This window comes from Scylla paramamosain, unplaced genomic scaffold (genome assembly GCF_035594125.1).
Source record: "Scylla paramamosain isolate STU-SP2022 unplaced genomic scaffold, ASM3559412v1 Contig22, whole genome shotgun sequence".
Taxonomy (NCBI): domain Eukaryota; kingdom Metazoa; phylum Arthropoda; class Malacostraca; order Decapoda; family Portunidae; genus Scylla; species Scylla paramamosain.
The window spans coordinates 11,390-22,500 of NW_026973687.1; positions in this window are offsets into that span (position 1 = coordinate 11,390).

Below are 11,111 nucleotides of genomic sequence, written 5' to 3' on the forward strand. Positions count from 1 at the left end.
TTGCCAGCAAGTGCTTCCTCATCGCTTTGGGGAGAGCAGAGCTTTCTTCACCTGGGGAGCAAATCTTTTACAGGTGAAGAACACTCATGTGAAATGAAGGTTACGGCTGATTCTTTCTTTTTCCTTTCCTTTATTTATTTATTTGTTCCCTCCGCACAATAACATCTAATCAGGAGTTGTTCAGCTCACACGACCACTCCACTCCTTCCCTCAAGGGCATGGTGAGATAAAAGAATGCTATCTGTCCTGTTCCTCGTTTACCACATGGTTTCTTTTACTCCCACTCAGTCTATTGGTAATTAGAAAAAAAAATAATAAAGAAAAGCGTGTGAAAATATAATGTGCGATAGGCATCCAGTGAGACGCACCAGCAGAGCAGCGACAAGGAGGAAGCGTCTGACTGAACTTGTACGCTCTTTGGCCTTGCAGAAGTTAATTGATGCGTGGTACTTACTTTTTTGTTGTGGACTCGGAATTAATCCCGAGTCCCTTGATGTGCTGACAGTCTTCCTAAGCAAAAGCTGACTAGAAAAAAAATAAATAAATAAGTCCCGATGCTTTTCAGTTTTGTAAAATCATATCGCATGTTTTGTTCCGTCAGACACAACGCCAATGTTCTGCCATTTCTGTGTTATGGGAGTTAATTATCAGCAGTGCCTGCAATTTTCTAATTTTTTATAAGATTTCTAATATTATTACCCGATTCATTCCTGAATTGCGGAAAGAACCATTACTTACGTTAGCTATTCATGGTTAAGAAATACTGGGGGCCTGGATGGTAAGTTCAATTTTCCCTGCGAGGCAGAAGTAATGGGATGCGTATCATAAAAGGAAAAATAATCATCTAGATTCAGCCTCATTCCAGTGTGGCCAAACACATTATCACCACCATCACCACCATCACCATTTTTCACCAGTGCTGACCACCGACCGTCGCTGCCTCCACCACTCCTAGTCTCTCCTTATTTAGTGCATCCATCAGGTAAGTGTTCCGCCAGTTCCCGGAGAGCAGGTGTGAGCTTGTGTACGACCACCGACTCCTTGACTCTGCCGCCGCTGTGCTTTTCCACCCGGGAGACATAAAGCCTTCCTACTGCCTTCCCGCTCGCCGCTCTCCAGAGACAAATCCGTGGATATTCCTCTCCTTTGAATCCCCCTCTAGTAAGTGTTTTCTTTTCGATAATATTGAAATTACATTAGCGGTTTCATCTGATGGTTAGGGTTAGGTTAGGGTTAAATTCAGATCCATTCACTTCATTGATTTCACTGCTGGTCCCTTCATTGTGTAGATTTCTCGGCATAGTTTGCCGAGAAATAAAGTATCGAAATAAGCAAGCTAAAGTTATTTCCATAATCCCTTTCTTTCTTTTTTTTTTTTTTTTTTTTTAGAGACATCTTATTCTTGCTTATAACATTGACTCCTCCTTTATTTAATACAGCAACCTCGTGTAGTAGATTTAGTTAATGAAACGAGTTCAACAATTCACTTCATTGCATCGCTTGATATTATGAAAAATTTGTCTTGAGCAGGAAATAGTTTTGCTCAAAGAAAAAACATTTTCCCCTTTTCTGGAGTCAAGTATTTGTCGAATAAGCGTGTGTGAACATGTGACCGAACGGAAGGGTGTGTTATGCCTGTCTATACTCTGTGATTAGGAACACTCCGGGCTCCAATAAGAACTATTTTCAGAAGCCACATAAATTATCTGTCGAGTTCTCGTGTGGGTGTTTTTCTACACTGAGAATGAAAAATACTGGTTTAAATGTCAATTTTCGAATCAAAACAACACTAAAAAACGCTAACTAGTTCCTCTAGAGGCTCTTTAATTAAATGTTGTAAGAGTAAGACTCCGAAAGGTATGCGAATCAACAGATTGTCACCACCAAACACGATATCTAATGCAAGACATGTAAATTTTATACTCAACAGTCAAAATTGCAGAAATATTCAATGAAGATATTGGTGAAATTGCTATCAAACCTTCAGCTGACAGAAATTATTATCAAACCTTCAGCTAATAAAAATGCGTCTGATTACCTGCAAGGAAATTATCGAAACTCTGTGTTTGTCCCACCAATTAGTTTTCTTGACAGTCGGTCTCATCACACGCCTAAAACATGAGGACAAACATTGAAGAAATATACGTTTTTGTAGCTTATTCAGATTTTTTATTTTTATTCATTTATTATTTCTGCCAGAATTCAAGATCTAGTAATTAAAAGATTGCAAATTAGTGTTGCTGCATTTCCTTGGGTGTTATTATTATATGTTTCAAAATGTTTCAAATGTCCATGCGCTCCTCGTTCATAACAAGTGCCAGATACATTATTGAACGTGAACATACCTGCACAGTAATGTTAATGTAACGTGTGTGTGAGTGTGTGCTGCAGCTGTGGCCAGTAAGGTGAACTTGGCTCGTCTCTGGCAAAGTCTTCAACTGAACCATGACGTGCACAGACAAGACTCCGATGTGGTGGTGCCACACGGCCTGCTGCTGCCCCCGCGCCGCGTTCCTCCAATGGTTGGTGTGAGTACACTTAACAATTTATTCTCAACAGAGTGAGAGATGACTAGATCTGCACCAATGACCAAATTGTCTGTATAGAGGCAACAGTGCCTGGGTGCTCCTGGGAAACGACGGATGTACGATGAGGATTGATTCCGCATGCGTCACTCAACATGTCTTCTACTCCTGTTGTTGTTGCTGCTGCTGCTACTACTACTACTACTACTACTACTACTACTACTACTACTACTACTACTACTACTACTACTACCACTACTACTATTACTACAATAATGCTACTATTACTACTACTTCTACAACAACTTCTGAAGCTGCTGTTACTACTACTGTGACTGTTACTACTACTTTTACTACTACTACTACTTCTTTTGTCACTACTACTACTACTACTACTACTACTACTACTACTACTATTACTACTACCTCTATTACTACTACTATTACTACTACTACTACTACTACTACTACTACTACTACTACCACTACTACTACTACTACAACTACTACTACTGCTGTTGCTGCTGCTGCTGCTACTACTGTTGCTGCTGTTGCTGCTGCTGCCGCTGCTGCTGCTGCTGCTGCTACTACTACAACTACTACTTCTGGTGCTACTACTACTGCAACTACTACTTCTGCTACTACTACTACTACTACCACCACTACTACTACTACTACAACTACTACTACTGCTGTTGCTGCTGCTGCTGCTACTACTGTTGCTGCTGTTGCTGCTGCTGCCGCTGCTGCTGCTGCTGCTGCTACTACTACAACTACTACTTCTGGTGCTACTACTACTGCAACTACTACTTCTGCTACTATTACTACTACTACTACTACTACTACTACTACTACTACTACAGTAATAGTATTATTACTACTACTTATACAACTACTTCTGTTACTGTTGCTACTACAACTGTGATTGTTACTATTACTTTTACTACTATTTTTGCTGCTGCTGCTGCTACTACTACTACTACTACTACTACTACTACTACTTCTTCCGTTAATACTGCTACTACTATTACTACTACTACTACTACTACTACTACTACTACTACTACTACTACTACTACTACTACTACTACTACTACTATCTTATATCTGGATTTTGTAAAGCATTTTGGACAAGGTACCCCATCAAAGCCTCCTGAGAAAGGTTAGGGCACACGGGATAGATGGGAAGGAGTTACGCTGGATAGGATCATGGCTTACTGACAGGCGACTGAGAGTTGTAATAAACGGGTCGAAATCCGAGTGGGGTCATGTAATTAGTGGGGTGCCACAGGGATCAGTATTAGAACCATTGTTCTTATAATTAATATATATCAATGACTTGGACAGTGGAATTAGTAGTGATGTTAATAAATTTTGCGGATGACACAAAGATAGGTAGATTAATTAGGTCAGAATCGGATGCCATCGCCTTGCAGGCAGATTTAGATAGAATGAATGAATGGACGATAGATGGCATATGCAATTTAATATCAATAAATGCAAAGTAACTTAGCGTAGGTAGAGGATATATAATATATATCAATGACTTGGACAGTGGAATTAGTAGTGATGTTAGTAAATTTGCGGATGATACGAAAGATAGGTAGATTAATTAGGTCAGAATCGGATGCCATCGCCTTGCAGGCAGATTTAGATAGAATAAATTAATGGACGGATAGATGGCAAGTACAATTTAATATCAATTTATGCAAAGTACTTAGCGTAGATAGAGGAAACCCACACAATAGGTACACATTAAACAACCAAACACTGGTAGGTACATGGGTACGAGAAAGATTTAGGAGTTATAGTTACCGCTGAACTCCGTCAAGGGAAACAATGCATAGAAGCCAGGGACAGGGCAAATAGGGGTACTAGGATTAATTTTTAGGTGTTAAAAGTAGAAGGCCGGAAGTAATATTAAAGTCATACTTGGCGTTGGTCAGACCTCATCTAGACTACGCTATGCAGTTCTGGTTCCCACATTACAGGAAAGATATAGGTCTATTAGAATCAGTACAGAGGAGGATGACTAAAAGAATACAGGGAATGAGGAAAGTATTCCTTACGAGGCGAGATTGAAGCTGTTAAATTTACATTCTTTAGAGAGATGTAAGTTAAGAGGGGACCTGGTAGAAGTCTTTAAGTGGTATAAGCGGGTTATAACAAGGGAGATATAAGCAAAATTCTTAGGATCAGCAGCCAGGGTAGAACAAGAAAAGAACGGGTTCAAGCTTGAAAAATTTAGGTTTTTGAAGGAGATAGGAAAAAAATAGTGTTCTCCAAATAGAATGGTACATGAGTGGAACGGACTCAGTAATTCATGTTGTTAGTGCTAGGACACTAGAGAGCTTTAAGAGAAGATTAGACAAGTTTATGGATGGGGATAATAGATGGAAATAGGTAGGTATATTTCATACAGGAACTGCACACATGTAAGCCTGGGTCGCTTCTTGCAGCATCTCTTATTTCTTATATTCTTATGTTCTACTACTACTACTACTACTACTACTACTACTACTACTACTACTACTATTACTACTGCTAGTACTAGTACTACTAGTAATTAATACTACTATTACTGCTACTTCTACAACTACTTGTTACTACTAACATTACTAATGTTACTACTACTATTACTACTTCTGGCACTAGTACTACTACTACTACTGCTTCTACTATTACTACTACTACTACTACTACTACTACTACTACTACTACTACTACTACTACTACTACTAATGCTACTATTGCTGTTGCTGCTGCTCCTGCTGCTACTACTACTACTGCTGCTGCTGCTGCTGCTACTGCTGCTGCTGCTGCTGCTGCTGCTGCTGCTGCTGCTGTTGTTGCTACTGCTGCTGCTGCTGCTGTTGCTACTACTACAACTACTACTTCTGCTGCTGCTGCTGCTGCTGCTGCTACTACTACTACTACTACTACTACTACTACTACTACTACTACTGCTACTGCTACTACTACTACTACTACAGTAATACTACTGCAGTTATACTACTATTAATGCTACTTATACAACTACTTCTGTTATTGGTGCTATTACTACTGCTTTTACTTCTATTTATGCTACTACTACTACTACTACTACTGTTGCTACTACTTCCGTTACTACTACTACTACCACTACTACTACTACTACTACTACTACTACTACTACTACTACTACTACTATTACTACTATTACTACATTTACTACTACTACTACTACTACCACTACTACTATTACTACTACTACTATTACTATTACTACTACTACTACTACTACTACTACAACTACTACTACTACTACTACTACTACTACTACTATTACTACTGCTGCTGCTGCTGCTGCTGCTGCTACTACTAGTACTACCATTTCTGCTGCAGCTGCTGCTGCTTCTACAACTACTACTATTTTTTTTTATGTAGAAGGGACATAAGTCAATGGCAAAAAAAAAATCTAATAAAAAAAAAAAGCTTACTGAAGATGCCAGTCCTAAATAGGGTCCGATGTGGTGGTAAAAATTGAAGGATAAGTGTCTTCAAACCTTCCCCTTAAAGGAGTTTAAGTCATAGGAAGATGGAAATACAGAAGCAGGAAGAGAGTTCCAGAGTTTACTAGAGAAAGGGATGAATAACTGGGAATATTGGTTAGCTCTTGCGTTAGAAAGGTGGACAGAATGGGGGTGAGAGAAAGAAGAATGTCTTGTGCAGCGAGGCCGCGGGAGGAGGGAAGGCATGCAATTAGTAAGATCAGAAGAGCAATTAGCATGAAAATAGCGGTAGAAGATAGCAAGAGATGCAACATTCCGGCGATGAGAAAGAGGCTGAAGACAGTTAGAGGGAAGGAGTTGATAAGACGAAAAGCTTTTGATTTCATCCTGTCTAAAAGAGCGCCATGAGTGGAACCTCCCCCCAGAAATGTGAAGCATGCTCCATATATGGACGGATAAGGCCCTTATAAAGATTTAGCAGCTGGGGGTGAGAAAAACTGGCGGAGACGTCTCAGAACGCTTAACTTCATAGAGGCTGTTTCAGCAAGAGATGAGACGTGAAATTTCCAGTTTAGATTATAAGAAAACGACAAACCGATGATGTTCAGTGTAGAAGAGGGGGTACAGTTGAGTGCCATTGAAGAAGAGGAGATAGTTGTCTGGAAGGTTGAGTCGAGTTGGTATATGGAGGAACTGAGTTTTTGATGAATTGAATAATACTGTGTTCTGCCCCAATAAGAAATTCTAGAGAGATCAGAAGTCAGGCGTTCTATGGCTTCCCTGCGTGAAATGTTTAATTCCTGCGGGTTGGACGTCTATTAAAAGACGTGGAAAAGTGCAGGGTGATATCATCAGCGTAGGAGTGGATAGGACAAGAAGTTTGGTTTAAAAGATCATTAATAAATAGCAGGAAGAGAGTGGGTGACAGGACAGAATCCTAAGGAAGACCACTCTTAATAGATTTATGAGAAGAACAGTGACCATCTACCACACCAGCAATAGAACGGTCAAAAAGAAAACTTGAGATGAAGTTACAGAAATAAGGATACAAGCCGTAAGAGGGTAGTTTGGAAATCAATACTTTGTGCTAGACAGTCAAAAGTTGAAAGGGTTTGACTAAGCAAGGTGCAAGCACGTAGGCGCAGTTTCGGAGAACAAAAGGAGGGACCCTATCAGGTCCATAAGATATCCCATGGTTTAGGCCAGCGAGGGCATGGGAAACATTATTGCAAAGTATTCTAATAAGTAGCATGAAGTAGTCAGAAGGTGGAGGAGAGGTAGAGTTTTTAGCAAAGATCTGAGCGAAGCGTTCGGCTTTAGAGATAGATGTGATAGCATCTGATTGAAATAAATGAGGGAAAAAAGAAGCAATGTTATTGGAGATGTTTTTTTAGCTATATGCCAGAAGTCACGAGGGGAATTATATCTTGAAAGAATTTGACACTTTCTATTAATGCGGAGTTTTTGGCTAGCTGGAGAACAGACTTGGCATAGTTCTGGGGAAAAATATAAAGTGCATGAGATTCTGGTGAATGAGATGTTAAGTTTCCAGTTCAGATTACAAGTAAAGGATAGACCGAGGATGTTCAGTATAGAAGAGGGGAACAGTTGAGTGTCATTGAAGAAGGGGGGATAGTTCTCTGGAAAGTTGTTTCGAGTTGATAGATGGAGGAACAATACAAAGTTTGCTCTGCCCCAATCAGAATTTTTAGAAAGATCAGAAGTCAGGCTTTCTGTGGCTTCTCTGTGTAAAATGTTTACTTCCTGAAGGGTTGGACGTCTATGAAAAGACGTGGAAAAGAGCAGGGTGGTATCATTAGCGTAGGAGTGGATAGAACAAGAAGTTTGGTTTAGAAGGTCATTGATGAATAATAATAAGAGAGTGGATGACAGGACAGAACCCTGAAGAACAGCACTGTTAATAGATTTAGGAGACGAACAGTGACCGTCTACCACAGCAGCAATACAATGGTCAGAAAGGAAACTTGAAATGAAGTTACAAAGAGAAGGATAGAAGCCGCAGGAGGGTAGTTTGGAAATCTAAGCTTTGTGCCAGACGCTATCAAAAGCTTTTCATACATCCAAGGCAACAGCAAAAGTTTCACCGAAATCTCTAAAACAGGATGACCAAATCTCAGTAACGAAATCCAGATCACCAGTAGAGCGGCTTTGACGGAACTCATACTGGCGATCAGATAGAAGGTTGTGAAGTGATAGATGTTTAAGAATCTTCCTGTTGAGGATAGATTAAAAAAAAATTTAGATAGGCAGGAAATTAAAGTAGTAGGGCAGTAGTTTGAGGGATTAGAACTGTCACCCTTTTTTTACGAACAGGCTGAATTTAGGCAAACTTCTAGCAAGAAGGAAAGGTAGATCTTGACAGAAAGAGCTGAAAGAGTTTGTCTACGCAAGGTGCACGCACGGAGGCACAGTTTCGATCAACAATAGGAGGGACCCCATCAGGTCCATAAGCCTTCTGAGGGTTTAGGCCAGCAAGGGCATGGAAAACATCGTTACAAAGAATTTTAAAAGATAGCATGAAGTAGTCAGAGGATGGAGGAGAGGGAGGAACAAGTTCAGAATCGTCCAAAGTAAAGCTTTTAGCAAAGGTCTGAGCGAAGAGTTCAGCTTTAGAAATAGATGTTATAGCAGTGGTACCATCTGGTTGAAATAAAGGAGGGAAAGAAGATGAAGTAAAGTTATTGGAGGTGTGGAGGTGGAAGTAAGTTGTGAACTTGGTTAGCTCAATCAACACGTGAGTCGAGACGTGTTTCTAATGCTTCGAAGGCGATGGTTGACTGGTGAGATTGGTGGTTGGCGTGGTAGGTACGAGGTCCGTATATATATATATATATATATATATATATATATATATATATATATATATATATATATATATATATATATATATATATATATATATATATATATATATATATATATATATATATATATATATATATATATATATATATATATATATATATATATAATATACAGCACTGTTAATAGATTTAGGAGACGAACAGTGACAGTCTACCACAGCAGCAATACAACGGTCAGAAAGGAAACTTGAAATGAAGTTACAAAGAGAAGGATAGAAGCCGCAGGAGGGTAGTTTATATATATATATATATATATATATATATATATATATATATATATATATATATATATATATATATATATATATATATATATATATATATATATATATAAGTCCATGAGTCTTCAAATTGTTATAATTATGTACACATCTTGGTAACGTTCCCTTATTTGTTCCTGTATGTAATGTCACTTTTTTCCTCCCAGCGATGGCTTGGTGGCGCACATCAGTGTGCTGTGACTCCGTCACGTATCATATCCTGGGTGTTGGCTCGGCAGGATGAAACGTCCGGACAGACAGGGAGCCCAAATTATCGTACAGATACTTGTTCGTGGAACGGGAGAGGGGGGAGGAGGTTTATCAAGGCGTTGGATGTGGAGGTTGTATGTAAGTGGATGATGTTGTTTAATATAGTATACTATAATATTTTGGATAACTCTCGTATGAATTTTTTGGATTCTCGTATGAAGTTCGATTTCATAGCAATAATGGTGTAAAAGTTATGTTAACGCCATTAATAGTGTATTGCGAATGTCAACATGTTACAAGATGATTGAGTAACAGAAATATTTTGATTCTGCAAGGAAAATATTATAGGGATGTGGGAGACGTCCGTGATCTTTCGGTTGTAGCTATTTATTATTTATTTTCTTTTTTTACTTGCTCTTGTTAGAAACTTATTTTCTATTATTACGATTGTATCGATTTCAAATAATTTTTAAGAATCACCTTTCCTATTCATTATAGTCTAAACGTAACCTAACCTACACTAACCTTACTTAACTTAGCCTAAATCAGTCTAGCGTGTCGGGGATCGGTGTGCTGAAAGTGGATGATGCCACGCACGTCTGGCAACGAACACGGCATCCGGGCATCCCGGATATTTTATCCTGCCACATAGCGGTGGAGGTAGGGTTAGCAGCACTAATTTCTACTACGAATGCACATTTGAACGTATGTCGAGGGAATAGACTGCTTTATTTTTATCGTGTATATCACCGGTATTCTTTTTGTTTCCTACATAACAGTTGTGTTCTCATCTTAATTAAGATGTGTATCCGTATTAGTTACGCTGCAGCTCATTGAGACGCACACACCCAGCTCACTCCTCTGTTCATGAGTAGGGTACAGGAATAGATGTCTGTCTTATGTTACTATTGTACCAAAGAATGGATTTGCCCTTACAGCATCACGGATTACATAGTTAACACGTTATCTGCGACTGTGTTCTCTTTAAGGGTATTGTGTACAAGCCTTTGTCTGTGTTTCACCTCATACCTTGCCGCACTGATGGAGTGAAGGCTGCCTGACTCCTGCTGCACAGGATACCACGGTGAGCTGCTGTTTTTTTTTTTTTTCGTGTGTGTGTGTACTAAAACTCAGAACACACACACACACACACACATAGAGAGAGAGAGAGAGAGAGAGAGAGAGAGAGAGAGAGAGAGAGAAGAAATCACAATTTTATCATTCTTTTCACTTTTTTTCCATCTCTCCCAGAAATTTAGTGTTCTCTAATCTTCTCATCTCATCCCATCGCCGCCTCGCTTTCCGTTGTGAAAAGAAGCGAGATTATTATGGGCTTTACATCAATGTGTAGTAGTAGTAGTAGTAGTAGTAGTAGTAGTAGTAGTGGTAGTAGTAGTAGTAGTAGTAGTAGTAGTAGTGGTAGTAGTAGTAGTAGTAGTAGAAGCAGCAGTAGTAGTAGTAGTAATAGTAGTAGTAGTAGTAGTAGTGGCAAAAGTAATAGTACTAATGGTAGTACTAATGGTACTCCTGCTAGTAGTAGTAGTAGTAGTAGTAGTAGTAGTAGTAGCAAAAGTGCTAGTATTAATGATAGTAGTACTACTAGATGGTTATACATTGTTCTATAAAGATAGGGAAAACAGGAGAGGAGGAGGCGTCGCGTTATACGTTAGGGACACATTACAGTGTTGTACTATTAGTAGAATTAAAACAGATAACAAAGCAGAGACGATATGGGTAGAT